Genomic DNA, 26,896 nt, shown 5'->3' on the forward strand with positions numbered 1-26,896 from the left:
TCAAAATATAAAATGTTGTAATTACAACTTCTCTCTAATATTTTTGTGACACATTTTTCTCCATCATTAGTGTTCTGGCATAATCCATGATTGATCTATTTCTCCTTTTAGCTATTCCATTTTGGGGAGGGGTCCTAGGTTTTGACATATTCCTTTTGATTCCTCTATATCATTGTAGAATATGTTGAATTTATTAGAGATAAATTCACCTCCTCTATTATATATCAAGCACTTTAGACCCTTACCAATTTCCTTTTCAACTCTAGCCAAATACCACTTAAACATCTAAAAAGCATCAAATTTTCTTTAAGAAATATTACAATCATCATTCTATAATAGTCATCAACAAATATAATAAAAATATTTGTCTCTATAGTAGCTTTGAATGACAATAGGTCCACAAAGGTCATTATGAACCAGTTCATAAATATCATTAGATGAATAGGTTTTTCTCTTGAAACTAGACTTTCTCATTTTTCCTAGTTGACATTGTTTACACATAGCATTATCAAGTTTCTTCAGTCTTGGTAATCCTCTTACTCTTTTCATCTTACTAATGTTTATCAAATAATAAAAACTCACATGACATAACCTCTTATGACATAGCCATACATCTTCATTTTGTGCAAACAAACACAACTCATTAGATAAATCTATATAGAACTAGTTACCTCTTATCGAATCATCATTTCAAATTAGTTCACCAGTAGCATCAAATATCTTGACCTTCATGTGATGGAATTCAATTTTTTATCTTGATTTTTTCAACTATGAAACCCTCAACAAGTTATAGTTAAGTTCTTCAACCCAATAAAAATTGTCACACTCTATCTTGTTAGTCAATTTTATTGATCCTTTACCTTTCAGAAGACATGGTGCATCATTACCAAACTTAACACAACTAAATTTTCATGGTTCCATGGTTTCAAACTTACTTTTATCACTAGTCATGTGATGTGAACAACTACTGTCAGTTATCCATCTATCATCTTTACTCATATATAAAATTAATGCATTCTTCTAATCTTCATCAGAATATTTTTTCATATATAGAAACATAGAAAACTTCTTCATTACAACCAGACTCATTATTAGTTTCTTCTTTAGAAATATAATGATATTTTTTAACTTTGGCTTTGTAATCCTTGGTTCTCCTATTGTCTTGATCATCTCTTCTTCCTTTGTACTTTCTTTTGCTTCTCTCATCCTTTTCTTCTTTTTTAGGACACCTTGCAGCAATATGATCAACTTTATTAGATGAAAAGCAAATTGTAGGAAGTTTAAGTTTGTATTTTCATTTTCCTCTTGAAATTATTCTTGCCATTAGTGATTCAAGCTCATCAAGTTCATCATTAGAAGCCTTACCATCACTATTCACACACTTTCCTTTTTCTTTCTTACTAATAACCAATTGTGATTTGAAAGTATATTAAACAAAAGTATTTGTGAGATTATCAAAATTTGAAATTTCAAAAGAAGTAAGCCTATCAATTAAACCTTCTAAGGTTCTGTTATTACTAGGAGCACATCTCAATTCTTATATTGCAAAAAATCTAATAAGAAACAATATTTTCACCTTCTATCATTCTCATTTCATAAAATTTACCTCTCAAGCTTTTTGATTTAGCTATCAAAACATTTATATCTCCTGCATATATAGTCAGCAATGTATCCACATATTTTATATGTAGTAGTGCAATCATTTATGTCATCAAACTTGGTATAGCTAAGGGTTGATGCAATCTCCAACATAGCTAGGATGTATTCTTGCTTCTCTTTCATTTGCTGAGTTGTTAGAGGAAATTGTCTTTGTTCATCTTTGGCACCTCCTTTTTGTACATACCGATCTTTAGCTCCAAGTACCTTCAAATTTTTTTCTATGAGTATCTAGTACCAAATTTTAGAATGACTTGGAATAATTAAGAGGGGGGGATGAATCAGTTATCCAAGGTCCTGATGTACTAATTACAATTTTAATCACTTTAAATAATTTAGATCTACATATTCAAAGCTCATTCTTTATAGTAAATAATTAGCAACATAAACTTGTAGTCCATTTTCCTAATATTTATCAAACTTTCCAAATGCAAAATATTAATAGTAAAACAACTCAAATGAAATCCACACAAGTATGACACTAGGATTTAATGTGGGAACCCAGTACAGGAGAAACCACTAGTAACATGTCACATTTTTTCACTCTTCTAAAGCGAGATTTTTAGAAGCCAATCCTATTAAAGGTTACAAACACACTATTAGGTGTGTCTGTGTTAGAGGATATAATCACCCTAGTAGGAGTGAACCTGTTAAACGAATTTAGAAAATTTCATTAGAATGTTGCCTTGATTAAAGGATTTCAATATTGAAACTATGGTTAGAAAGTAACAATAGGTTTGATTTGACAAATATAACTTACTTTGCAAATATAAATCACATTTTAGTTCACATGTTGATCTACTGAGTATACTTCATTGTCATCTCAGTCTCTGATCTACTTGGCACAACTTCAAGAAATCACACCTCAACTCTTCACAACTCTTCTCAACCTCTTGCTCAAGTTGGCCATTCAATAGCATGAATAATTACTCCATCCTTACTAGGTCTTCACTAGATCTACTAACCTGTTTAATCTTATCCTTAGATCTTAGGTTTAGGTTAAATTCATTGAATCCTGCCACCATTTTGTCTCCTCTTTTCTCTTCTAGAAACTTCTCTAAACTTTGCCTTATATTATTGCATATAAATTCTCAAAAATGGTTTCCACTGAATTAAATTCTCTAGGTCATCCATTCTTATCGTAAACATGATTTACATATTATAAAAATCATCTATGTTGGCTAGAAATTACAATTTCTTCATAATCTATGAAATGTTCTCCCTTAGACAACATTATGTTCTAACACCCGATCATCATTGGATTACTCAGTCACTACAAACTTTTCTATTCAATGCTTATACTGATGCCATGTTAGTATTGATTCTTGATCAACACTATATTTTCTTAGCTTATATTTGCACTTGGTCAACACTAGCATCACTCTACATAAACTTCAAGTTCATTAATCTTCTAGTCTTTTTCTTGATCAAGGCTATTCATTTGGAAATTGTTTGATCACTTCTTATAAGATTTAGTACAACTATCTTCTTTACTAATAACATGATTAAACAATTATGTTATCTTGTCAAAGTCTAACTAATCAAGTGCTCATTATAGTTCCTCATAACTCTTGACCTTTTTCTAGGTCCTTTTGTTATGTCCTTCTGAAATACTCTTCATCAATCATCCAGATATGGTACTCAAATTAGATAATGACTATCTTAACAATAAGGTTTGATATTAATGACTACATAATAATTATCTCAATTGTAGTTTCCAATAATCTCCCTCTCTAGAATTGATCCCAACACCTCTAGTTACCATGCAATCCAAAACATGTACTGCTTCAAGAATCTCCCTCTATTCTTAGTATCATACTTTCATTAATATCCTTAGTTTCATTCTGATTCTCACCTCAATGTCCAACTATCACTTTCCTTCAGTTTCATTCTAATTCCCATCCATGTAGCTCTAATATGCAATGCATAAACTCCCTCAACCATATCAGGTCATGAAATCAATTAGCTTCCCATGTATTTTTTTAACACCTTTCATACATTCCCCCTCTTTGCAACACCTCATACTAAATAACTCCATCTTCATTTAGTAACTATATATTATCTCTCTTATGTACATTTTCTCCTTCTTCCATGGCAACTAACATACTCTCCCTCTTTCTTATTACTCCATGATTACTGACATACTCTCCCTATTTGAAAACAATTTCACACTTTCACATACATATTCATCATGTAGATATCTTCAAGTTAGTACTTATGAATATTATTCACTATTTGTCATTTAGTTTATGATTAATACAATATTTTATTCTTTTTTCCTTCAATACTTTAGGCAACTCTTCAAGTATGATTTTCTTCATCAACTTGTAAGATATTTTGACCAACTCATTTAATTCAAAGCTCTGTCTAATCTTAAGTAGCCTTAGCTAGGGGAATCACCCTAATTTACCTCTTAGATATTCATGCACATGTTTAGGTAAAGCCTTAAAAAAAATCAGTTATTTTCTCCTTAGTGTTCACATACTCCAATCTCACTTCTTTTTCTTGAACTAGCTCTCTCAATAAATGATACTTGATAGCAATATGATTGTTCTTTGTGTGCATTATGGGGTTCCTTGATATATTTATAGAACTTGTGTTGTTATAATAGATAACAACCAAATCAATGATCTCTTCATTCATACCTTTCAAAAATTACTTAGTCCATATAATGTTTGAAGAATTCATTATTGTTGCCACATATTCAATTTCAGCTATTGATTATGAAATACAACTCTGTTTCTTGCTTGTTCATGAGACTAGTCCTATTCCTAGAAAGAAAACTCAACCACTTGTACTTTCTTTGTCATCAACATTGCATGCCCAATCAGAATTAGTGAAGACTTTCAGTTCAAACTTGTCATTCTTCTTGTAATTAAAGACATAGTCTTCTGTTCCTTTCATATATCTTAGTATCCTTTTCATTTCCATCATATGATTCTCCTTAGGGTTTTCTAAAAATATTGTAATAATCCCTACTACCAATACAATATCAGGTCTACTGTGAACAACATATTGTAAATTTCTAATCATTGATCTATATAATGTCTAGTTGATGAAGGATTCTCCTCTTAATACCATAAATACATAATAGAAACAAATAAATAATAGAAATTTGCGAGAAAAAATATGATCTTCTTATTATGGCTACAAATGTGGAATTACAGATTTTAGAATTACAATATGCTAACCCACATGGGCACCTTCATTATAAAATAAATTGTTTTCTAGATTCAATTGTGTGTGTTTTTTTATCATCAACATTTCAGATCAACATTGCATGATCCATCATCAAGATGAGAAAGTGCAGAATAGTAAAGATATGTAGACTGGAACTTTCTCAAGAACTATAAGAAGAGAAGGGGAAAGCACACAAAAAAATGCAGAGAAGAAAATAACAAAGATTGAAAAGTGCAACACCCAAAAAAAATATAAAAAATGAGAGATAAAAGATAAAGCAAAAAAATAATTTTTTATCTCTTTATATTCTTTTTTCCCTTTATCTTTTATCACTCATTTTTAATATTATTCTTGGTGTTGCACTTTTCAATATTTGTTCTTTTATACTCTACATTTTTTTGCATGCTTTCCCCTTCTCTTCTTATAGTTCTTGAGAAAGGTCCTGTTTGCATATCTTTACTATTCTGCACTTTCTCATCCTAATGATGGATCATGTAGTGTGATATGAAACATTGACGATAAAAAAACACATACAATCAAATCTAGAAAAAAAAATATTTTACAAATAGATTGTTAGAATCTACTATTGTTAACCCTCATTATAGTAATCTACAAGACAAAGTTGCAAACTATCACCTAGAGCCATCCTCGAGAATGTTCAAGCATTTCTTAAATAAACAATTTTATGCTTTCCTTGAAGGTTCTTGACTCTCAAACTTAATACCTAGGGCTAATAGACCCTAAAATTACATATAGAGCCACCAAATACATTTTTGGAATTCATTTTGGAATTTTTGGTTAGCCCAACTTTGGAAGGCCATAACTCTTGAAGCATTTCTCCAATTGGCTATTATAACTTCTTTTCAAAAATCTTAACTTTCGATCTATAGGCTCAAATTATCACAAGAACCCATCCTTTAAGTTTTTGGGCTTCATCTGAGCATATTTAACCAAGATGATTACATCCCCCCATGCTAGCCATGATGAATCTTCTATTAGCCTCCCTTTCCATTTGACTAGGTACTCTTCATAAGTTATTTTCCTTGTACTTTTTCCAACATGACTATCCAATATCACCTCAATCTCCTTTGTAGTCAAACTAGTTATTGGAATACTCCACTACGCTTTTGCAACTTCATCTCCACCACCTCCTTCATAATATTAAATACTTTTGAAATATTCAGTTCAACAAGCAACTCCACTTTATAGGCATTTCTAGAATCATACTTTTCTACTATCTTGCACGGTCTGAACTTCTTTATTTTCAGCTTATTATATGTACCCATTGGAAAAAAATCCTTTTCTAAATGAACCATGACTTCATCTCCAATTTGGAATTACTTATACCTCCTTTTCACATCTACCTTAGCCTTGTACTATGTATTCATCTTTGCACTGTGCTTCCTCACCTCTTCATGGATATTCTTCAAATGTTCATCAAATTCTTCTACTTCATCACTATTTATTTCTTCTTTAGCCAATTGCCTCAATTTGAAAACATTTCTAGAAGTACTCCCATAGACAATCTAGAATGGTGATTTACCAATACTCCTATTGAAAAAATTATTATATGAAAATTATGCCTGCAGTAAAATCACATCCCATCCTTTTGGTTTATCTCCAACCAAACATCTAAACAAGTTCCCCAAACTATGATTCAAAAATTCTATATGTTCATCCATTTGTGAATGATTTGATGAACTGAGCTTCATATCTATCTTCAATTTCTTCCACAATTTATGCCATAAATACCCAAAAAAATTGGTATCTTGATTTAAAACTACACTCTTCTATAAACCATGTAGTCTCACCAATTTTCTAAAAAATAACTCTTCCATATGAACAATATCACTTGTCTTTTTGTAGGGACTGAAATGTACCATTTTTGAAAACTTGTCAACCACCACAAAAATAGAATTTTTCCTCCATTGAGTCCTTGGTAATCCTAGAATAAAATCCATGCTAACATCCTCCCATGGATTCTCTAGTATAGGTAATGGATGATAGAACCCCATATTTTTCTTCACTCATTTTTCATTTGACATACTCTACAACTCTATACAAGCTTCTTCACATCTTGTTGTAGTTGTGGCCAATATTAATTCTTAGCAACCAAAGAAATGGTTTTATCTCTACCAGAATGTCCAACCAATCCTCCACTATGCTTCTCCTTGATGAAATTCTCTCTTGTTGAACTTCTTGGAATGTACAACTAACTCCCTTTGAACAACATACAATATTGGATTATTAAAACCAACCACTTTGTCCTATCAAGAGTAACAGGTTCTATACAAGCCTTTCATGCTTCATCAAAATCAGGGTCCTCTAGGTACAAATAACTATGTTCCTTGGGCCCACCCACCTCAATCTGCATTTCTATTAGCACAAGTTATCTTCTATTAAGAGCATCTACAACTCTATTATACTTGTCACTCCTATTTTTCAAAACAAATGTATAACTTCGGAAAAAATCTACCCACTTAAAATGCATTTGGTTTAATTTACTTTGACTATTCAAATATTGTAAAGTTTGATGATTTGTATACAAAAAAAAACTCCTTACAAAGAAGATAGTGTCTCCACTTCATCAATGCTTGAACTATAGCATAAAATTCATGATCATAAACATAATATTTTGTTTGGCATCTTTCAACTTCTCACTAAAATATGAAACAGTTCTACCTTTTTGGCTCAAAAAGACTCCTATTGTAGTACCACTAGCATCACAATCTACTTGAAATACTTTGTTGAAATTCAGAAGTGCTAAAATAGGATGCTATGTAACTTTCTATTACAACAGATCAAAACTCTTATCTTCTCCTATAGTCCACTTACATTCTTTCCTGTCCGATCACATTATTTTAGTCAAGGTCCATAAATACTGCTAACACCTCTTATGAACTTTTTGTAAAAATTAGTTGGTCCATAAAAAGACCTTATCTCTATATCACTCTTTGAAGTAGGCCAATCAAGGATAGCCTTCAATTTCTCTCGGTCCATTATCAAACCTTCTTTTGAGACTACAAATCCCAGGTATAGACAACTCCTTCTTCACAAAACCATACTTCTTCAGGTTTATCAACAACTTTTCTTCCCTTAACTTATTAGACACCTTTTGAATATGCATAAAATACTCCTCCAATGTCTTACTAAATATCAATATATCATCTTGGTCAAAAATGAAAAACTTGTTCAAAAACTCCTTCAATGCCTCATTCATGAGCCTCATGAAAGTGCTCAATGCATTGGTTAGCTCAAAATCCATGACTAACCAATCATATAGTCCTTCCCTTGTCTTGGAAGTGGTATTCCACTCATTACCTTCTCTACTGAAAATCTGATGGTATCCACTCTTCAAATTTATCTTTGTAAAATATGCAACTCCACTCAAATAGTCCATTATATCATCCATCCTTGGAAATTGAAATCTATATTTTATTTTTATCTTGTTGATAAACCACACATCTATGCACATCCTCCATTCTCTATTCTTCTTTAGTGCTAATACTTCTAGTACAACACATTGACTTAGACTCTCTCAAATGAACCACTTTTGCAAAAACTTATGAACTTGTTTCTTCAAATCTTCACTTTTTGCTAGTGTCATTCTATGCCCTTCCTTGTTTGGAAAATTGGCTCTTGGAATCAAATCTATTTGGTGAATGATCTTTCACACTAGGGGCAATCCATAATGTTGGAGTTTTAAAACTACTGAGCAATAGAGAGCCTCAATACCAAAATGATAACACTTATGCAACCTAAGGATTAGCCATTTCCTATTTTCAATTACACATGCAAACCATTTGGATCCAACATTTACAAAACCAAGAATGGTTTCCTTCTCTTTAGGCTCTAGAAAACCAAGGTGGGTATACCTAAGGGATGAGTCAATCTGATTGTTGTTGTATGAAAACTATCTTAGTTTCATTTTGATTCTCATCCTCAATCCATAAACCCATAGCTAATTGTGAAATTTTAAATAAAATACATCCCAAATAATAGATTTGGTCATAAAGTCCTTTATAGATCTGCAAGTATTCTTCACAGTAGTGGCTAACTAAGGCTAGAATATTTCATGCAAACAAGTATTGACCGACTTTGAAGATCTTCAAGAAATAAAAGTGAAGTTGCTATAACTTCATATTTGATATTCATCTATGATCTGTTTCTCTTCCAGGTGAATTAATTTGACTAGTGCCTAAACCATTGGGGTTCAGGGTCTACTACAAATTTATAGATCTGATTTGTTGCATTACAAAAAATATCATCAGCAATTCTTACTAGAATTTATCATTCAAAACACCCTTCCCACTACTATAACAACCTTATCAAATTCATCAACGCCTTTACTTAATCCATTGAACTAATAGCAATGACTAATAGATATACAACCTAAAGGATTGCATTCAATTGCACAAGTTTTTACTCATACAACAGCAAGATAACTAAGTAACCAAAATGAGACAAAATTCAAAAAGAACTGATAAAGGGACAACTCATAATTTGTATTCATTTTCTATGAAAGCTGTATACACTTGTAGTAAACTCAGAATGACCTTAGGAAGAAACACAAAGATCATTTTGTATTAATGTATTCCTAGAAACTTATAGAGAAAACAAATCATAAAGCTTGCTCAAATTACTAGAATCTCACTTATATAATGTGAGATGCAACAAGCTTTAGACTAAGAGAATTGACATGTGTCTTGAAAAGAGATATTTACATATAGCTATCACAAAATGGAAAGCATGTGAGTAACAAAAAGATTTTTAGATCAAACATTCCTTTTGGTGGGTCTCTTTCTATTACATCCTTTGATGTCATTGATTTCACTGCTATTTTGATTCTGCTGTGTATGCAACTACTAAGCTAGCCAATGATTAAGTTTGTTTTGATGATTGTAGGTTAATGTCCACTTGTGGTTTTTTACCATCTTTATCCTATACTATGGGAGTAACTTCTTCTTTTCCCTCTTCTTCAATTGTGTCAACATCCTATGGGTCTAGGCCTGCAATTGAAATTAATTGATCATTCTTGTCTTCTTCTTCTTGTTGGCCTTGTGCAGTGGTAGTGTTAATGATTTAGATCTCATCACCCTTCACCTCATCACTATCAATTTCAACTTCCTAAAACTATTCATTAGGAGGTATTTCTACCATCCACTTGTCAAACAATGTGTCATTTGGCCAATCAGACTGTAGAATATCCTATTGCTTTTGGATAAGAAACCCTGCCTTATTGTCAATATTAACGAATTCTTGTTTCAAAGAATCAAAGAATAGTTGAACGTTTACCATTTCTTTAGTAGTTGTAGCCCACCGTGCATGCCCTTTTTCATTGATAACTTTATTCATTCTGAGACAAAATAAATCATCTAACTACTTGGTCCATTCATATTTACTTTTCAATTTATTTTTTCTATCTAGGACATGAGAGAATAAGCTAAACCTTTGGCTCTTATATTTATCTAAATAGCCAACAATTATTCTCTGTAAATGAATTCTCTTTTCATCAAACTCTTGGAAATCAAAAACCATGTCATAGATTCTCTCAATTAGATGATGTGATGACCTTATAATAGAGTAACACAAAAAGTTCACCTCTCTCCTTCTCTACTTCTTTCCCCATTAGTTCACAATAGGCTTTAAATCCTCACCATTTTCTTTCAATTCATTCCAGATGTTTACCACCCTATCTAATTGGTCATAAACTAATGGCCATTCAATTTTATTAGCCAAGTATGTAAAAGCTTTTCTCAATTTATCTTCATATTTTGACTCCAACTCCACATGTAATGCCCACAGCTTGCTTTTTTCTTCCTCAAAATCTTTTGCTGTGTAGTACTCTAGCCTTTAGGGTGTATCTGGTACTTCTATGAGGGGGGTAGATTTAATAGGTTCAACTAGGGGATGAGGGTATGTTATTCTTGGCCTTGTGGACCTTCCCAATAACTTGTTTTCAAGTTCAATTCTCCTCTTTACCTCTTTATTCTAGGCATCCACAACTGCCTCATACTTGCTCTACAACTCAATCATTTCTTTTTCCTCCCTTTCTATAGTAACCAAGGCAAATTGGGAATAATCCACAGTCATATGGGCTACTTTTACATGTGAGGTGTCAACAACTCTCCTTACAATGATATTCCCTATCAGTCCTGAATCATCAGGCTATGATGGAACAACCCTAGATCCTCTTCTTAGTGACCACATGACAAGAGAAGCTTGGCCATTACTAAATATAGTTCCCAAGAACTCCTTTTTATTTAGATGTTGGAATCCCAAATTATTTGACATAGAATTGAAAATTAATGCATTAGCAATGTCCCAATTGGGCAATAATAAAATATTTGTAGCTTTTACCATTTGTCTCCCCTCTTTAGGGGTTATACTTTGGAACTCTTGAATCATCTACTCTTTATTTGATTTTGAATGGAGGCTTCATCCATTTCTAGATGCTTTGTTTGCAAATTCTTACATCTTTCCTCAAAACTGTTCATGTTTACCCTCCAAACAAATTGATGAAAAGCCCTAGAATTTACAAAACTATCTTTAGACAAAAATTTATGAATGGCTTGTTCGAAAATAAGGTCCAATTCCCTTCCTCTATAATCTACAATAGTTACTTCAAAACTTGGCACAGGAGGCTCCAGGGGGTTCCCTTCATCGATCTTTGCTTGGGTAACAAAAAATCCCCCTTGTGGTTCAATTTGATTAACTTGCTCATCAGTGAGCTGCTCCTTCACAATCCTCATGGGGGTTTGTGAATGTGAGTACTCCTCAACATGATGTTCCTCTTCCCTTATTATCTTTCTCCTTTTAGGAGAAGGTTAAGGAGGCCTTTCTTCAAGAACATCACTAGTAGATTCAACTACCTATTTTCCTTTATCTATAATGGGCCTTTGATTCTGAATGATAGTATATCTTGGCCTCATTTGAATAATTAATGGACTTGCCCCTATATTGGGAGTTAAACCCAATCTCCTCATTATTTCCTTGGCCTTATGTGGAAAAGACTTAATGAAATATTGCTTCTTCTCATTTATTGCCTCCATTATTTTAGGGAATGTATTCATAAGCTTATTAATTTTATCTATAGTGGTTACAACATTACTTAGAGGGCTATAATCTTTATCAAAACAATTAATAAAACTCAAAGCTTTTGAGTAGACAATACATTTTTCTTTCTTTGTCTCTTACTCCTGTAGAGAGTACTCATTCCTTATTATATCTTCAGGAAAATAAAATTCATGTTCAACTAGACCAAGGTTGATCCTATGCCTAAGAGCCAAATGATAAAAACCCTTTGTATCACAAAAGTAATGGTGAGAGACATCCATCTTATACTGATCCAAAAATTTGTAAAGAAAAACCCACCCTTCCTTGGTTATTACAAACTGGTGGGCTATTGTGCAAGTGGAAAAAATTGATCCTATCCCCCTCTTGTGCAAAAAAGATTCTTCTAGTCCTCCCAACTACCACAAGAATTCAACTACTCCTACTTTTAAGGGCACCTGGTAAGGTAGTACATGGGGTGTTCCTTTGAATTCATAAATTTTGATAATAGTTGAAACTAACTATGGGATGGTGTCTCCCCAATTATGTGAAACTTTCAAATTATGGGGTTTATCCATAGGCCTAACGAGGTGCATTAGTGCCTTAGGGATTCTAGGATTATCACTAAATGGTATCTCAGCTTGGAGAAAAAATACCTATCAAATCTAACAAAACTGGCATTTTCTGCTTCCCCAGTCATGTCTACACTCCACAATTGAACTGGTAGTGCTTCCCCTTCTTTTTCTTTGTTCAAAACCATTTCTTTGCCAAAGTATAGCACCCATTTAAATAGAAACACGTGCATCAATAGAGAGTAGTGGCCCCAAACCTTCTCCACATATGGCCGACATATGGCTGACATGTTGTAACCATAAAATGGCATAAAATACTTGTATAAAAGGGTTTAGGGTTAGGTATTTTTTATTATGTTGTGATGTGAAATTGGTTCTTGTGGTGATATTGAGCTATAAGGGATTACAAATTGTAATCACTGGATTGTAATAAGATAAGACTTGCTATTTGGTGGACGTAGCCTAGGGATTGGGTGAACCACATTAAATCTTTGTGTCTTGTTTTCATTTCTGTGTGATCTATTATTTTTTCTGTTATTGGTTATATTTGCATGTAGTTTTTATTTTTGTCTATGGTTTATCCTAACAAGTGGTATCAGAGCAAGGTTGTCTTTCAGTTATCCTCTACGGGAAAGTCTCACGGTTAAGTGGGAGTCTCATGGTTGAGTGGGAGCAATGGTAGATTAGGATAAGCTGAGGGTTGATAGGTTTAATGGGAAGAACTTCCAGTTATGGAAGATGCAAATGGAAGACTATCTTTATCAGAAGGATTTATGGAAGTTGGAAGGAAAAGCCAAGAATCAGGGATCTATGTCAGATGATGAATGAGATCTTTTAGACAGAAAGGCACTTGGAAGCATTCGGTTATGCTTGGAACCATCGGTGGCATTTAATATTACAAAAGGAAAGATGAAAGAAGAGTTGATGAAAACTCTAGTGACATTGTATGAAAAGCCCTTTGCTTCAAATAAGGTATTTCTCATGAAGCATTTATTTAATATGAAAATGGTAGAAGGTGGGTCTATTGCAGATCATTTAAATGAGTTTAATACTATTATTAGTCAGTTATCTTCTGTGGGTATCAATTTTGATGACGAAATTAGGGCTCTCTTGATTTTGTGTTCTTTGCCAGAAAGCTGGAATGGCTTGGTAATGGCGGTGAGTAATTTTGTTCCTAGATCTAGTACCCTAAAATGTGAAGATGTGATCCGTGTTTTTTTGAGTAAGGAAACTCGTAGGAAATCCTCAAGTGGATCTCCATCAGGAAGTGCTTTGAATGCACAAAGCATGGGTAGAACAACTGAGAGAGGAAGTAAGTCTGGAAATCATGGGAAATCAAGAGGAAAGTCAAAGGGGAAGAGGTCTCAATCAAGAGGACCAAACGATTGCTAGTACCATGGGAAACCAAAGAAAAAAAAGAAGGATTCCTAGAACCGAAAGAAAAATGAAGGAGATAAATTAGATGGAGACAAGGAGGAAAATGTGGTAAGTAATGCTTTGCTTCTATCTTTAGAAAGTGTTGATGATTCATGGGTTTTAGATTCTGGTGCTTCATTTCATGTTACAACTCACAGAGGTTATTTCATTGATTATGTCCAAGGGGATTTTGATCTTTTTTATTTGGGGAATAATGAACCCTATCAAATTGTTGGAAAGGGAAAAATTAAGATTAAGTTGCAAAATGGGAATCATTGGCTACTACATGAGGTAAGACATGTTCCAATGTTGAGTAAGAATTTAATTTCAATGGGGCAACTCGGTGATGAGGGTTGTGTAGTTACTTTTAATGATAAAAATTGGAAGGTTTCAAAAGGTTCCCTTATAGTAGCAAAAGGTGTGAAAGTAGGCACCTTATATCTTTGTACAGGTCATATTGTTCCTTCTACTTTGATTGTTTTAGAGAAACATGAATGTTTAGGAACAATTGCTACAGTTGAGCAGGGAGAACAAATAGCTGTTGTAAATTTTGATATAGCACTGTGGCACAACAAACTTGGGCACATGAGTGAGAAAGGTATTAAATTACTTCACTCAAAGAAATTTTTACCAAGTATGAAATGTGTTAATATGGATTTCAATGAAAGTTTTGTGTATGGAAAACAAAAGAGAGTGAGTTTTGTAAAGACTAGGAAGAAAAAAAAAGAGGAGAAATTAGAGGTTGTACATACAGATGTATGAGGACTAGCTCAGGTATCTTCCCTTGGTGGCTCTCATTATTATGTTACATTTATTGATGACACAACTAGAAAATCATGGGTTTATTTCCTTAGACAAAAATTTGATGTATTTCAAACTTTTAAGAAATGGAAATGCTTTGTTGAAAATGAGACTGGTAAGAAATTAAAATGTCTTAGATCTAATAATGGTGGTGAGTATTGCAGTCATGAATTTGAAGATTATTACTCCATTAATGGTATTCATAGACAGAAAACTATTCCAAGGACTCCACAGAAAAATGGAGTGGCTGAATGCATGAACATGACTATAATGGAGTGCATAATGAGCATGAGGTTGCATGTTGGGTTGCCCTTACACATGTGGGTGGGGACTATCAATATTGCAATATATTTGATTAATAGAGGTCCCTCTATTACTTTGGGATGTGGTATTCTAGAGGAGGCATGGACTGGTAAGAAGGTGAGTTATTCTTTTCTCAAGACCTTCAGTTGTGAAGCTTTTGCTCATATAGACTCTAAAAATAGAACCAAGCTAGAAGCTAAATCAAAGAAATGTGTCTTTGTTGGATATGGCATTAATGAATTTGGTTATAGGCTTTGGGATTTTGAAAATCTTAAAATTGTAAGAAGTTGGGATGTCATATTCAATGAGAAAGTGTTGTACAAAGATCTGTTGCAGGAATATGAGAAGAAAGAAGATGATTATGTAGTGCTGGATGATACTCCAAAAGTTGATGTTCCAGCCATTCCTCATGATGTGTAACAACTGTAACAACAAATACCACACATGCCAGTGAATGTTAGACAGTCAACAAGGAAAATTAAACCTCCACAAAGATTTTCTTCCTATTTGTATTCTATTTTACTTACTGATGCTGGTGAACTTGAAAGTTATGATGAAGCTATGCAAGTGAATACTAAGATTCAGTGGGAGTCTGTAATGAAAGATGAAATGGACTCTTTGCTAAAGAATAAGACATGGGATCTATGCAAGTTTCTTGCAGGTAAAAAAGGCTTTACAAAATAAGTGGGGTTTACAGGTTGAAAGAAGAGAAAGGAGGTTAGAAAATATTTAAGGCTAGGTTAGTTATAAAAGGATTTGCACAAAAAAAGGGAATTGATTTTGATGAGATATTTTCTCCTGTTGTTAAAATGACTTCTATTCGTACTATTTTAAGTCTTCTGGCTACTAAAGATTTGTATTTAGAGTAGTTGGATGTTAAAACAACCTTACTTCATGTTGATTTGGATGAAGAAATATATATATGGCTTAGCCATAGGGTTTTGAGGTCAAAGGTAAGGAGAACTTAGTGTACAAATTGAAGAAAGTTTATATGGATTGAAGCAAGTGCCTCAGTAGTGGTATCTGAAATTTGATAGGTTTATGCATGAGCATGGCTATAATAGGTGTCATTTAGATTATTGTGTTTATTTTAAGAGGTTGGATGATGATAGCTACATTATTTTATGTCTATACGTTGATGATATGCTTGTAGCTGGGTCTAACATGGATCATATTAAGGGGCTAAAATGCTAGTTAGCACATTCATTTGTTATGAAGGATTTGGGGGCAGCAAAAAAAATCCTTGGTATGAAGATTTGCAGAGATAGGAAGAATAGAACATTAATGTTATCTCAGGTTGATTATGTTGAGAAGGTGTTGCAACATTTCTCTATGGAGAATGCTAAAGCTGTTAGCACACCTTTACCTAGTCATTTGAAATTGACTAAGGAGATGTGTCCTAAGACACGTGAAGAGGAGGATAAGATTTCCAAGGTACCCTATGCTTCAACTGTAGGAAGCTTGATGTATGCTATATGTACTAGGCCAGATATTGCACATGTAGTGGGAGTTGTTAGTAGGTATATGAGTCATCCAAGATTTGAGCATGGGAATGTTGTCAAGTGGATTCTCAAATATTTGAGAGGAACATCCAATAAGTGTTTACAGTTTGGGGGCTCTACTACTGATTTACAGGGCTATGTTGACTTAGATTTGGTAGGGGATATTGATACTAGGCGAAGTACTATAGGTTATGTCTTTACTATTGGTGGGGCAACTATGACTTGGATTTCTAGGTTATAGAAGATTAATACTCTATATACTAAAGAGGTAGAGTATGTTGCTTCTACAGAGGTAGCCAAGGAGATGATATGGCTTAAGTTCTTCTTGGAAGAATTGGAACATCCTTAGAAGTATAATTATTTGTTCATAGATAGTCAGAGTGCCATTCATCTTGCAAAGAATTTAGCTCTGCATTTTAAGACCAAACACATACAGTTGCGGTACCATTTCATTCAGTCAATTTTGGAGGATGGACAGCTAAAGTTTGAGGAGATCCATACAAATGACAATCTAGCAGATATGTTGACAAAGGTTGTAACAAGGGAGAAGTTGAACTCCTCTTTAGCTTCAGTTGGTCTTTTAGACTGAACATGAATCAAAGAATAGTAGAGTCCAGGGTGGTTTGATCCAATGGGAGCCCCATGTGGTTGTGGTATTGCTATAGGATCAATCTCCAAGTGGGAGATTGTTGTTTAGTGTGGAGCCTGATCAATCCCCAAGTAGGAGATTGTTAGATAATGGTGACTGATCAGGAAAGTACTATACATACTTCATAATTTTTGGGGTGTGGTTGATGTTGTAGCTGACATATGGCCGACATATGGCTGACATGTTGTAACCCTAAAAAAACAAAAAATACTTGTATAAAAGGGTTTAGGGTTAGCTATTTTTATTATGTTGTGATGCAAAATTGGTTCTTGTGGTGGTATTGAGCTGTAAGGGATTATGGATTGTAATTAGGTTGTAATCAATAGATTGTAATAAGATCAGACTTGCTATTTAGTGGACGTAGCCCAGGGATTGGGTGAACCACATTAAATCTTGGTGTCTTGTGTTCATTTTTGTGTGATCTATTATTTTTTATGTTATTGGTTATATTTTCATGTAGTTTTTATTTCTATCCATGGTTTATCCTAACACTTAGAAATCCCAACAAATCCACTGTGAATCTTAACAGCTAAGTAAGAAGCAAAATCAAAAATTATTTCCACACCAAAAGTGGAGATTTGAGTAATCATATACATGAAACTCACAGGCATAAAATCTTCTTCATCCTCTCCAAAAACTCTGTACAGGGTCTTGTATATCTTTGCTACCTTGGCATTGAAGTATGCTTTCTTGAAAGATTCTTTAGAGGATGATGTTATTGCTAGTAGGGTTCTAATTTTGCAGATATGAGCCTTTAGTGCACCTTTATTAACTATATCCTTCTTAGATATATATTCTTTTTCTAAATCTTTCAAATTAATGTGCACATGGTACCTAGTGAGAGGTCCCAAATGAAAAACTTCCCTAATTTCCTTTGGGCTGATGGTGACTAGAATTTCACCATTTTTTCTCCTTACTACCCTAGCGGCTTGATCATAGGTTCTTTCCATAGCCTCAAGAAGATAATAATCCATAAAAAAAATGGGGACCACTAGCTTTCCTAGATCAAAATTTCATATATTCGCATGTGGGACAAATAGTTTCCTCTTTGCAAACCATTTTTTGAACAAATTTAAACTAGTTTGTGAGGTATGAGCATCTGAAACCCAATTTCCCTTATCAAAAAATCCATTTGCTATCCTCAACCTAGGGTTTAATGAGGTCAATTTCTTACCCTATACTATCTCAACAGTAGACTCGGGAGGTGATTCAAGCAAATCATCATGTACATTCCTATCCAAATAATTTTCTTGACTTGAAAATTCCTTCTTTGGAGGCATCTTCGATTATGCTTTGTAGAACTAAAACACTTACATAGATTGTAGTGTAATTACCTACTTGAATTCCATTCTTGTTCCTCTCTATACTTCTACAATTTCTCCATGAACAAGCTACTTCATAGTCTCACCAAATTCAGTACGATCTTCTCAGTAATTGCTTTTGCTTAGAAAAATCTCAAAATCTTTGTTCGCATAAGGTGGAACTAAGAAAATCTTCTGTGTTATACTCTATTTTTTCTCACACACAAATCTCTCATGTTTAATTCATACATAGAGTGGCACCACCTTCTTCGTTTAAATTTTCACTATCGATCTTTAAAAATCCTATGATCAAGGGATGAGGGAAAAGGTGACTAGTGTTCCACTTGACAAGTTGATCGGTCAATCCAATGAGAACTAACCATGTATACAACTCCTTCATTGATGGCATTTTTTCTAGACCCACTAGCGACTAAGGACACATGTGGACAGGTCGCTACCTTGCTATACATAAAGAACTAGCACCTTGCCATAGCAAAGTAGTGACAACCGTAGATTTTGTTAGAATCAGACAGTGAGAGACATAAGAGAACAAGACTACTTAGGGGCACATACAAATTAAAATGAAAAAATAATATTTTCCAAAGTTAAAAAAATTTCATGCCCAAGATTAGAAAAGGAACAAGACATAGGGCTTAACAAGATTTTTCAAAGGCAAACAAAATCTGGAAAACTAAACAAGTAACCCTATTCACCAATGATAGATTCGGTCTGATATTTTTAGTACCTACATTTAGGGGAATTTCATCATGTGAAAAATTAGGCTAGTAGTGGCTCTATTTGGGGACATTGAATTATGTAGATTCAAATGAGGGCTCAAAATTTTTGGGAGAAGCAGACCAACCAGGCTCCCTACAAACTAACTACCATAGGAGAACAACCAAATATAGGAAGACTATATATAGGAAATTGAAAAAAGACCAAGAATTTACAAAATGTACAAGAAAACATAAACTACTATTCATGGAAGAAACAAGTATTTTAACAGAAATACCTCTTCAAGAACTGTCCATGAACTAGCAACACTAGAATGTTGTCTCATAAATCCTTGGGAATATATGAATCCTCTCCCCATGTATTTTCAATCAAATAGTGGCCTAGCCAGATAGGGTCAAACTTACCATGTTTTCCTTTGTCTTCAATTTTGGTATTCCACATAAGAACTATATCTCCATCTTGGAATTTTTTACTCACTATCCTTCTATTATATAATGCCTTAAATTGTAGTTGAAATTTTTTATTCCTAAGAGATGCTTCTTTTATGGTTTCTGCTACCCTACAAGCTCATCTAGCCTTTCTTGCATATCATCTGTAATATCTTCATCATACAACTAGATGTAATTATAGAGTCCCATTAAGTTATTCATAGACATCCTTACTTGAATTCCATACACTAGATCAAAAGGAGCTACTCCAATGGCCTTTTTTATAGTCACTCTGTCAGCCCATATTGCAAGTTGTAGCTTAGAGTCCCATGTCTTCTTGTTATCATCTAGGGTCCTCTTAATGACCTTTAAAAAACTCTTGTTTGTGGATTCATCCTATCCATTCCCTTGTGGATGATATGGGGAAGATGTTGACCTAGTTATTCCATACTTGTCATAGAACTTTATAAATTCCTCAGACCTAAAGCACATGACATTATCTATCACAATTTTCTAAGAGCAACCAAATCTAGAAATAACATTACTTAGCAAGAAATTATTAAAAACTTTACTTATTGCATTTATTGTAGGGATAGCTTCTACCCATTTTGTAAAGTAGTCAGTAGCAACAAAAATCCATGAATAGCAAGTACTAGATTTGGAAGAAATCTCACCTAGGAAATCCATACCCCACTATTGAAATGGTGCTTGCACCTCAACTGGCTTTAAAGGAGTATTACCTAAAAAATTTAGTTTTCTAGAAAACCTTTGACAAGAGTCACATTTCCTAACCAAAAGTTGAGCATCTTTAAAGAGAGATGGCCACCAGAATCTAGCTCTCATTACCTTGTGTGCAGTATTCTTGGCCATGTAATGTCCCCCACAAATTACCTTTGACAATTATGTACTTGATGGCTTGTAATTTAGTGCTCCTTTTTTCATTTTTAGTCAAATGAAATGGAACCTCTATGTGTTGCAGATAGTGAATAACATTGGTATACCACTCACAATGGCTCATATCACATGAATAAGATCTAAGGTCATTTTTTACCATATTGATTTGGTTAGCATCCAAATTAGATTAAGCCACGAGTTTAGCTAAACCTTGATCTTTTACCAACTTTGTTATCTATATCTCAATGTTGAATTCTTGGATCCTATTGATCCACCTACATCTTCTTCTTGACACTTCTTGTTGAGAAAATATATCTTTCACAATAGCACTAGGCACAAATGCAATGACAATAGCACCTACCAAGTAGCATCTAAAAGCTTTAATAGCTTTTACTAGAGCATATGCTTGCTTTTCATTTATTTCATATTTCAACTCAGCTAGCTATAATAATTTACTAAAGAATACAATTGGTTGTTCATATCCCTCCTCATTCTTTTGCAACAAAATTGTAGCTACAGTATGAAAATAAGCAAAAGAAAATATGTGCATGGGCTTTGTGTAGTCAGGAGTTCTTAGCATTGGAGCATTTTTTATTGCAGTTTTAATATCCTAGAATGCTTGTGAAGGCTCACCATTCAAATCTATAATAGTCCCCTTCTTGAGCATCTTTGAAATAGGTCTACTAATTTCAGTAAAGTTAGTAACAAACCTTCTCAAAAAATTAACTTACCCAAAGAAGGATCGAATTCCTTTTATATTCTTTGGTTTAGGAACCTTATCAATAGCTGCTACTATCTTACAATCTATCTTTACTCAATCCTTTGATACTATATGCCCTAATAACTTACCTTTAGTTACCCTGAATGCACATTTCTTAGGGTTTAATGACACTCTATATTCCAATGCTTTGATAAAACTCTTTTCTAGATGCACACAGTGGTCTTCAGCCTTCTTGGAATAAGATGTGAGGTCATCTCAATATACTAGCATAAACTTATTTAAATATTCATGAAAAGCCACATCCATGGATCTTTGGAATGTGGCACCAACATTAATCAATCCAAAAGGCATCCTTACATATACATAAGTCCCCCAAGGAGTTGTAAATGTTGTCTTGAATTGTTCTTCTTCTTTCACTAAGACTTGGTTATATCCTGAGAATCCATCCATCATCGAAATAAGTTTAGACCCTATTACTTGTTGTAACATGGCTTCCATGTTTGGCAATCCACAATTATCTTTTAAGGAAGCAATGTTCAATTTTTTGAAATCTACACAGAGTCTGATATCTCCATTCTTTTTTCTAATAGGAACTAAGTTTGAAACCTAGGTGAAATGTCTAATAGGCTTGATTATTCCCCCATCTCTTAACTTCATCAATTCCTCCTGCATTTTAGGGGCTATGGTTGGATTGACTGGCCTTTGCTTTTGCCTAAAATGTTTTACATTATCTTTCAATGGTATAACATGTTGAAAGAGATCTTCTCTGTAGGCTTTCAAATCATCATGTGACTAGGAAAAAACATGTTTGTATTTTTTAATAGGTCAATCAAGGGCTTCTTAATTTTAGTTGATAAATTCTAACCAATATAGACCTTCTTTGGGGTTTCACTAGTACCCAAATTTATCTCTTCTAGCTCCTAAGGTTTATAGTCCTTAGTTCCATGTCTTACCCTATCCTGGTTATCAAACATATTCTCCAAGATAACTAGACCTTTAGGTACTTTGTTAGTCTTCAATTGTATAACTTCTTGGCCAAAAATTGTTTCCCTCCCATCTATGGTCTTAACCAAGTCATTGCAATCCATCTCCTGACCATGATAGTTATCTTCATTTAACAAGAAATTGACAATATCTTTATCATCTTCAAATACCTGCCAATGTTCAATATTATTAGGTACTGAAGGTCTGTTCTAAATTTTAGTTTGTGATATCCCTACAAATGATATCTCTTGGGGCTTAATTGCTACATTTTCTAACAAGTTAGCTATCTTATTTCGAGTCCTATCTCTCCATAATATACCAAATGCATCAAAGAATTCTATCTGATCCCAAACAACATTTCTATACTATTTTAATCTTCTATTTTTGGATGCATAGGTTTCTTTTATTTGAGAAATAATTAATTCAGAATCCCCTATGACATACAATTTCTTAATTCCATGGTGGGTAACAACTTTCAATCCTAACTACAAGACTTCATACTTAGCTATATTATTAGTACATGAAAAATTTAAGGTAAAAGAATATCTAAAAGCATTTTTCTCTGGAGAAACAAAAACTACCCCTGCTCCTAAACCTTCTTTAGAACTAGATCCATCCAAGAAAATTGTCCATAATATTGGTGAGTCCATACAACATTCAACTTCATGTTCAATAATAGTAGGTAGACTCTCAACTTCTTGGATAATCAATTCAACTCTGAATGCTTTCACACCAGTATATAAAAAGCAAGTGACATCTTTGTCAATTTCTTCTCCCAAAATGTGACTCACCCTTGGCTCTTTGTTTACCTTAACAACTTTATCTCCAATATGAAAGATAGCATAGGTTAAGTCACATTGTAGACTACCCCCCATTGCAGAACTCCATTTTCTAGATAGCAACATTCCATAGTGTGGAGGGATATCAACTACAAGAACTGACATGGTCAATTCTACCTCAGGGTATGCAGCTAACCTAAATGGCAGAGCATTTATAGTACCTATAACCAGAACCTCTCTAGCACCCATGCCCCTACATTTGCCTTGTGTAGTGTCTACTTTCAACCCTAAGGCTTTCATTACTTTGAAAGGCATTATGGTGTTAGAGGCTACTAAATCTATCATGCAATTTTTAAGGGTCTTTCCTTTTATAATTAAACTGAGAAAGAATGGGTCAATATCTTCTATGTATGCTACTGATGAGTCATCTAAGAACATTTGGGGAATTTGGGACATGATACCACTATCTTCTATTACTAAGGGGGTTTATTGAGTAACATTTTGTTCTACATTATTGTTACTTTGTCCTATCCCTCCCAACCATGATAAGACTTTACTCTTATGCTCTTCAATTCTAAAGAGTTCAGAAAAAGGCACCTTAACAGTAATTTGTGACATCATGGATATCATATCAATTGGCTCATACATAGTGGGTTTCACAATCATACCTGTAGTAGGAGCCTTCTAAGCAGCAAGGAATATTATTTGCTTGGAATTATCAGATATTGATCCCTTCTCTTGCACAATTGCTTTGGCTATCTCATTATCTTGGAATTGCACTTTCTTCTTGGGTTCCCACTTCTTAGTTTTAACATCTTTAACCTTGACTATCTCTGCACTAGCCTTCTTGTCTTCATCTTTCATCTTATGTGTGATATCTTTTATGAATATACCGTAAGGCTTCCCAATTTCATTGTTAACTATTATGTTTCTCAAATTATAATTGATATGTACTTGGGAGATCATTTCTATAGTGATTCTATCAATTTCCTCTTTAGAAGGCATTCTTAAACTTACATGACCCAATTCAGAAGATGTAACACACACCTGATCTTCATCATAGCTTTCATTATCTGAAAAAACTTGTTGATGGTGTAATTGATAAGCAATTTTCTTATTATCTAGATCACTTTCTATTTCTTCTAAATTAGAATCAACACAATCACTACAAATGCTTACCATGTTACAACTTACATCATCATGACTCTTTTTTTCTTCCTCCTCCTTAGTTTGTAAACTATGATCAAATGAAAATGGCTAAGCAACTACACAACATTCTATAAAGTGAGGTAACTGGAAAGTAATATACCATGGCACATTATCATTCATATTTACTGAACTCCTTTGTAGAGGATCTGGTGTACCCTTATCGTTCACATTTTGGGTCTAGTTAGGGATTGGGTTGCCATCCTTCCATTGGGTAGTATAAGGGTAATTCTACATTCTAGGTTTTCTATTGAAATTTTTATTATTCACATGGGTTTTCTCAACAACATTTGGCTTATGGGCATTGAAAGTATTAGGATTCATCTTTTTTAACAATTCCAACACCTAGCCTATTGTAGGTTCTTTTGGCTTCTTTCTTACAGGAGTTTTACCACCTTCCCTTTTGTTGTTATTCTTGGGATTGAATAACTTTCGATCATCTCTCCTACCCAATTTTCCAGATGCCTTCCTATTATTCTTTATATTCACTACAACTTTATAGGCATCCCTTAAAGTTTTAGGATCCTTATCCCTTAGTTGATAAGCCATTTTACTATCCAAAGCATTAAAATATGTTGTGAGACAAAAATCTTCATTCAACCTCATAACCTAAAATAATTTGTACATACCTTTCTAGAATCATACATCAAAATCAAATGCAGACTCATTAGGATTCTTATTGATATTGTTGAATTGATTTAACATGAATCTAGCATTAGTGTTGTCTCCATATTATTCTTTGAATAACTTTTCTAAATCACTACATGAACTAATGCTATCATTAGGTAGCCTTCTGAACCAATCCCTTGTATCCTCTGTTAGTGAATGGACAAACAACTTCATGACCACATCCTCATGTTCAACTTCATAATCATTTAACATGTTTAAGAAAAATCTCAAATGTACTTCACCAGTAATAGCATTATTTCTAGAAAACTTAACCACTTTATCTCTTAAATAAAAAGATATAGGATTTGGAGAACCAAGAATACCTACAAATGATATTTGTCTATACTTTTCCATGTATATAGGTTTCTTTTGAATACCAAGAATGTTTGAAGTGCTCACTACATTTGCTTGGTTAAGAGGAACACTTTGAGATTGTTGATGTTGGACAATGGGGACTTGAGTAGAAGTGGTGGATGATGAAGTAGGAGCAAACTGAGATATTCCTTGAACTAAAACTATTGGTCCACAAGGAGGTATCAAAACTGAAGTTGGGGTGGATAAATTTGGCCATGAGACTAATGTAGAATTAGATTTAATAAAGTAAAATATTCTCCTAGTTTCTGCAGCTTGAGATTCATTTTCCACCTTCTCAAGCTCTTTTCCAAGATCTTTTTTCTCTTTTCTAGCCTTCTCCAGATCTAGATCTAATTTTGACATGGAAGATTTTATGGGTTTTCTTGTTTGAGCTTGAGGTTCATTTATTTGGACTCCTATAGCTTTACCCTATCCTTTATCTACAATTTTCATAGTGGGTTCTACAGGATTTACTTGTACAAGTTTATAGTCTTGGACTTGAGCAATAACTAGTTCTCACTTTTGATTTAGGCATTTTTCTTGTTCTTGAACTTTAGCTCTCAAATTGTCTACATCTCCAAAAACATCATTATGGAGAGTCATAGTTTTCTATTCTAACTTTTTATTCTATTCTTTTAGGGCAGCCATCCTTCTCAACAGAGCATCTATTTCTATTATAGCATCCAAGGTGGCTTTCTCCTTCTCTTTTTCAAGATGAATGTTCCTAGCTTCTTCCTCAACAACCCATTTGTTTAGAAATCCTATCTCTGATTGTACTTCCATAGGATCTATAGAATTAGCTTCTGAGTCAATAGAGTCATCTAGATCTATAAGATTTGGTTCTTTATATGGGATTGTTTTAGGATTAGAAGGACATCCAGAAGAACTCTTAAGTCCTAATATATGATGCATTTTAGGTATGAGACCTAGTCTAGGGGATATATTCCCTACTGGTGACATATCCTTATCTTGATACGTTCTTTCATCTGGTAGTGGGGGAGTAAATATCCCTCCTAGGAGTCTTGTGGTTTTTGATTTAGAGCTGAGTGAAGAAGACTACCTCCCTATCACTAGTTGATACTGGGAATTGACTAATAAACTACCTCTAGGATTCTAGATGGGGTTTGGATCTATCCTTTTCTTATTTAGGTTCTTGCTACCACCTTTAGGTAAATCAATATGCATTGGTTCATCAGGATGTGCTCTCGTGTAAGCTCTTGTGTTTTTTCTTTTGTCACCCATTTCACTATATACTAAATAAGCACTAGCTTTAAAACCTTGACTGAGTTGCCACCCTTTTCTTGGGAAAATACAATTACAACCATTCCTAACTTGGAGAAAAAACACAAATAGAGATAGAAATATCTGATATAGATGGACCAATTACTGAGATTATAAGACTACAACTCTTGCTTGTAAATAAGACACTTGGAGAGGTTGGATACATCACTGTATCTTTGTGGTATTTTGGATTTTTCTTTCTTTTTAAATTCTCAAGGTTTATCACTAAAAAAACCCTCTCATAATCATGGGCAAAAAACTAAACAATCTAACACCCACATACACAACAAGACCAAAGAAACTGTAGTACTTTTTACATATGTGTTGGACAACTCCCTAGTAGAGTCACCATTATGTTGGAGTTTTAAAACTACTGAGCAATAGAGAGCTCAATACCAAAATGATAACACTT

The sequence above is a fragment of the Cupressus sempervirens genome, chromosome 9 (genome assembly GCF_028749045.1).
Source record: "Cupressus sempervirens isolate cs-2001-9-10 chromosome 9, ASM2874904v1, whole genome shotgun sequence".
In the NCBI taxonomy this organism is placed as follows: domain Eukaryota; kingdom Viridiplantae; phylum Streptophyta; class Pinopsida; order Cupressales; family Cupressaceae; genus Cupressus; species Cupressus sempervirens.